Here is a 6,000-nt window from a genome sequence, read left to right as displayed (position 1 = left end):
ACGAAGTTCGGCCAAACCCATCGAACCCGAACTTCCAGATGTTCGCTCAACTCTAACTACAAGCCATTCTTCAAATCAGACGATCCGTCTGGGCAGAGGTTCTCCTCTCTGCTCCTCTTTCTGTCATCCCAGTTTGTCGTTCTCCCTACCACCGAGACACACAACATTACACAGTGGTGACATCTCAGCCTAGGCGCATACAGATGTGCTGAAGTGATAAACCAAGGCCTCTCAGCTCAAGGATTCTCTACCTTTTAGTTTGTGAGTTAACTGGCATGTTGTCAAAAGTCGCCAAAAACCGTTGATTTCAATCTGCTTTTCTGTTTAGTGGCCAGAAATGAGGAAAGATACAGATGGGATTATTGAGGATGTGACATCTGTGCCTGCAATCAGACATTCAGAGCCTTGTCCTCTGGTCAGTTAAGATCTCGGCCAAGTACAAGAGACCATGGACACATAACCAAAGATTTTAGTGTTGAGTTGCCCAAATCCAGGGGACAGGATACCATTTGGATTCTTGTAGACAGGTTCAGTAAAATGTCTCCTTCACCCTCTGCTGATGCTGGTGGCTCTTTCTTCTACACATGGTGATACTCCGAGGTATGAGAGAGGCGTAGGAAATAAGGGCCCAGACGTACTAATGTGTCCACACCTGGGATCCATCTCAAGAGTGGCGCAAATTTGTATAACTTGGTACAACTACGGTATTTCCGGGTTTTTTCAGATTTGCTTAGAAAGTGGGTAAGGCTTAGAGGGAAAGCGGCGTTGCTTTGTGGAAAATGGGTTTGGCCTGAGATGCGTCATTTTTCTACAAAAATGAGCCACAATTCTGACATAAAATTCAGCGTTTTAGACAAACAATAGTCACAGAGTCAGAGAAAAGTGTCCGTCCCTGCAGCAGATCTATCAACCGGCCTGAGCCCCTGTGAGACATCTGAGAGAAGACTAAAAGCCGAATATTACATCTTATATATTATAGGGAACTCCTCCTGTTCACACTCCAGTATACAATATAATGTCTGCCCAGAACTGCCCCTCCCTCACTGGTCACATGGACGTGATGTCATCACAGGCCCTTCAACACTACTTGTCTCTGCTGCTGGGCTCCGCCCCCTGCACTGATCACATGACGGTGACATCATCCCAGGTCCTTCAGCTCTTGCAGCGCAGCAGATACAGAGCAGGTCCTGGTCAGTAGTCACTGCTGTGGTGTCTGGAGCCTCTTCTTCTCTCTGGTATCAGCCATTTCTCCAGAATCCCCCTTTATCCCCGGTGCTGGGGGCTCTGAGAAGCAGGGTCTCTCCAGGAGCAGTAAGTGCGGTTCTGGATCTCACTAATGCTCTTGTCCCTGGAGGATTTCCAGCCTCTCCTCTCCTCATAAAGGCGCCTGCAGTACTAGAAGCCTCCAGCTCCTCCAGTTCTCTTCTCCTGAATGACCACCAAGGATGGACAGGAAGGAGATCAGCAGAAGAATATTAGACCTCACCTTGGAGATCATCTCCCTGCTGAGCGGAGAGGTAAACTTTTCTAGATTTCTCTCCTCTTTATTGTATTCTGTAACAAGTCAGACATCGGGAAGGAGAATCCATCATAGGAAGTGATAGGAAGAGTCCAGGGTCCTGGAGAACGGCCTCCAGACCTTCCAAGTGATGGAGAACCTGAAGATCAGCCACCAGTATGGTCAGTGATGGATCATGGAGACCAATAGTCATGTTGTAGGAGCCATGAGAAGGTAAGTAGGCACGTTGTACCCAGGAGGAGAGGAAGCAGAGGAGGAGATGGCCGGAGTGTGGTCTGGAGGGAGGATTTCTACCACTAGTCTGACTTTCAGAAGGGTATTCAGCACGGCAGGTGGCATCGTCACACCAAAGCAGACAAAATTACTAAATTAATCAGGCATGGATCTGTGATGATTTTTACACACCTCCAGCTGATAACAATGAATAGATCTGCCATTGACGATTGGCTATTTATTGCCAGTGCAGCTCTCTGCCTGTCCATCATGCTCCATACTTTATTGCCACTGCAGCTACCCCTGCAAAGCCACACATCTCCTGTCCATCAAGTGCCATACCGTACAGCTGTGGCTACTACTGCCCCCACTACTACCCCTGCACAGCCACATACAGTGGGATGCGAAAGTTTGGGCAACCTTGTTCATCGTCATGATTTTCCTGTATAAATCGTTGTTTGTTACGATGAAAAATGTCAGTTACATCTATCATATAGGAGACGCACACAGTGATATCTGAGAAGTGAAATGAAGTTTATTGGATTTACAGAAAGTGCTATAATTGTATAACACAATCAGGCCGGTGCAGACATGTGGTCTCTGTTGTTGTCATTTTATTGATTCCAAAACCTTTAGAACTAATTATTGGAACACAAATTGGCTTGGTAAGCTCAGTGACCCCTGACCTACATACACAGGTGAATCCAATTCTGAGAAAGAGTATATAAGGCCTCTTTCACACTTGCGTTGTCCGGATCCGGCGTGTACTCCACTTGCCGGAATTACACGCCGGATCCGGAAAAACGCAAGTGAACTGAAAGCATTTGAAGACGGATCCGTCTTCAAAATGCGTTCAGTGTTACTATGGCAGCCAGGACGCTATTAAAGTCCTGGTTGCCATAGTAGTAGTGGGGAGCGGGGGAGCGGTATACTTACAGTCCGCGCGGCTCCCGGGGCGCTCCAGAATGACGTCAGAGCGCCCCATGCGCATGGCTGATGTGCCATGCGATCACGTGATCCATGCGCTTGGGGCGCCCTGACGTCACTCTGGAGCGCCCCGGGAGCTGCACGGACGGTAAGTATGCTGCTTCCCCGCTACACTTTACCATGCTGCCAGGACTTTAGCGTCCCGGCAGCCATGGTAACCACTCTAAAAAAGCTAAACATCGGATCCGGCAATGCGCCGAAACGACGTTTAGCTTAAGGCCGGATCCGGATCAATGCCTTTCAATGGGCATTCATTCCGGATCCGGCCTTGCGGCAAGTCTTCAGGATTATTGGCCGGAGCAAAAAGCGCAGCATGCTGCAGTATTTTCTCCGGCCAAAAAACGTTCCGTTCCGGAGCTGAAGACATCCTGATGCATCCTGAACGGATTTCACTCCATTCAGAACGCATTAGGATAAAACTGATCAGGATTCTTCCGGCATAGAGCCCCGACGACGGAACTCTATGCCGGAAGAAAAGAACGCAGGTGTGAAAGAGCCCTAAGGGGGTCAATTGTAAGTTTCCCTCCTCTTTTAATTTTCTCTGAAGAGTAGCAACATGGGGGTCTCAAAACAACTCTCAAAGGACCTGAAGACACAGATTGTCCACCATCATGGTTTAGGGGAAGGATACAGAGATTTCCGCCGTCTGTTTCCACAGTTAGGAACATATTGAGGAAATGGAAGACCACAGGCTCAGTTCAAGTTAAGGCTCGAAGTGGCAGACCAAGAAAAATCTCGGATAGACAGAAGTGACGAATGGTGAGAACAGTCAGTCAACCCACAGACCAGCACCAAAGACCTACAACATCATCTTGCTGCAGATGGAGTCACTGTGCATCGTTCAACCATTCGGCGCACTTTAGACAAGGAGATGCTGTATGCGAGAGGGATGCAGAGGAAGCCTTTTCTCTCTTGAGGAGGGCTAAAGCACATTTGGACAAGCCAGCTTCATTTTGGAATAAGGTGCTGTGGACTGATGAAACTAAAATTGAGTTATTTGGCCATAACAAGGGGTGTTATGGATGGAGGAAAAAGAACACAGCATTCCAAGAAAAACACCTGCTACGTACAGTAAAATATGGTGGTGGTTCCATCATGCTGTGGGGCTGTGTGGCCAGTGCAGGGACTGGGAATCTTGTCAAAGTTGAGGGACGCATGGATTCCACTCAGTGTCAGCAGATTCTGGAGACCAATGTCCAGGAATCAGTGACAAAGCTGAAGCTGCGCCGGGGCTGGATCTTTCAACAAGACAACGACCCTAAACACTGCTCAAAATCCACTAAGGCATTTATGCAGAGGAACAAGTACAACGTTCTGGAATGGCCATCTCAGTCCCCAGACCTGAATATAATGGAAAATCTGTGGTGTGACTTAAAGAGCTGTCCATGCTCGGAAGCCATCAAACCTGAAAGAACTAAAAGATGTTTTGTAAAGAGGAATGGTCCAAAATACCTCCAACCAGAATCCAGACTCTCATTGGAACCTACAGGAAGCGTTTAGAGGCTGTAATTTCTGCAAAAGGAGGATCTACTAAATATTGATTTCATTTCTTTTTTGTGGTGCCCAAATTTATGCACCTGCCTAATTTAGTTTAAACATATATTGCACACTTTCTGTAAATCCAATAAACTTCATTTCACTTCTCAGATATCACTGTGTGTGTCTCCTATATGATATATTTAACTGGCATTTTTTATCGTTAACAACCAACGATTTATACAGGAAAATCCTGACGATTAACAAGGTTGCCCAAACTTTCACATCCCACTCTATCTCCTGTCCGTCAAGTTCTATACTGTGCTGTGGCTACTACAACTATACCTACACAGCCGCACATATACTGTAGGTCAGTTTCCATGCAGCTACTACTGCCACTATTACTACCCCTGCACAGCCATACATCTTCTGCCCATCAGATGCCCTACTGTACAGCTGTGGATACTACTGCCACCACTACTACCCCTGCACAGCCACACATCTTCTGCCCATCAGGTTCCATACTGTACAGCTGTGGATACTACTGCCACTACATCTATCCCTACACAGCTGCACATCTACTCTACGTCAGGTGCCATACTGTACAGCTGTGGATACTACTGCCACTACATCTATCCCTACACAGCCGCACATCTACTCTACGTCAGGTGCCATACTGTACAGCTGTGGATACTACTGCCACTACATCTATCCCTACACAGCCGCACATCTCCTGTACGTCAGGTGCCATACTGTACAGCTCTGGCTACTACTGCCACTACATCTATCCCTACACAGCCGCACATCTCCTGTACGTCAGGTGCCATACTGTACAGCTGTGGATACTACTGCCACTACATCTATCCCTACACAGCCGCACATCTCCTGTACGTCAGGTGCCATACTGTACAGCTGTGGATACTACTGCCACTACATCTATTCCTACACAGCCGCACATCTCCTGTACGTCAGGTGCCATACTGTACAGCTGTGGATACTACTGCCACTACATCTATCCCTACACAGCCGCACATCTACTGTACGTCAGGTGCCATACTGTACAGCTGTGGATACTACTGCCACTACATCTATCCCTACACAGCCGCACATTTACTCTACGTCAGGTGCCATACTGTACAGCTGTGGATACTACTGCCACTACATCTATCCCTACACAGCCGCACATCTCCTGTACGTCAGGTGCCATACTGTACAGCTGTGGATACTACTGCCACTACATCTATCCCTACACAGCCGCACATCTACTCTACGTCAGGTGCCATACTGTACAGCTGTGGATACTACTGCCACTACATCTATTCCTACACAGCCGCACATCTCCTGTACGTCAGGTGCCATACTGTACAGCTGTGGATACTACTGCCACTACATCTATCCCTACACAGCCGCACATCTCCTGTACGTCAGGTGCCATACTGTACAGCTGTGGATACTACTGCCACTACATCTATCCCTACACAGCCGCACATCTACTCTACGTCAGGTGCCATACTGTACAGCTGTGGATACTACTGCCACTACATCTATCCCTACACAGCCGCACATCTCCTGTACGTCAGGTGCCATACTGTACTGCTGTGGATACTACTGCCACTACATCTATCCCTACACAGCCGCACATCTACTCTACGTCAGGTGCCATACTGTACAGCTGTGGATACTACTGCCACTACATCTATCCCTACACAGCCGCACATCTACTCTACGTCAGGTGCCATACTGTACAGCTGTGGATACTACTGCCACTACATCTATCCCTACACAGCCGCACATCTACTCTACGT

The 6,000-nt window shown here is 47.9% G+C and overlaps 1 protein-coding gene across 1 annotated transcript in view; it reads left to right on the top strand.

The window, feature by feature from the left end:
* The first annotated feature begins 1,461 nt into the window (after positions 1 to 1,461).
* Positions 1,462 to 6,000, top strand: part of LOC122935208 (zinc finger protein 397-like) — a 1,371,324-nt gene continuing 1,366,785 nt past the window's right edge. The window contains exon 1 of the mRNA XM_044290973.1: positions 1,462 to 1,517. The gene's annotated coding sequence lies outside the window, so the exon portion shown is untranslated. The remainder of the gene's footprint in view (positions 1,518 to 6,000) is intronic.

The sequence above is a fragment of the Bufo gargarizans genome, chromosome 4 (genome assembly GCF_014858855.1).
Source record: "Bufo gargarizans isolate SCDJY-AF-19 chromosome 4, ASM1485885v1, whole genome shotgun sequence".
Classification (NCBI taxonomy): Eukaryota; Metazoa; Chordata; class Amphibia; order Anura; family Bufonidae; genus Bufo; species Bufo gargarizans.
This window is presented reverse-complemented; position numbering and strand designations above follow the sequence as displayed.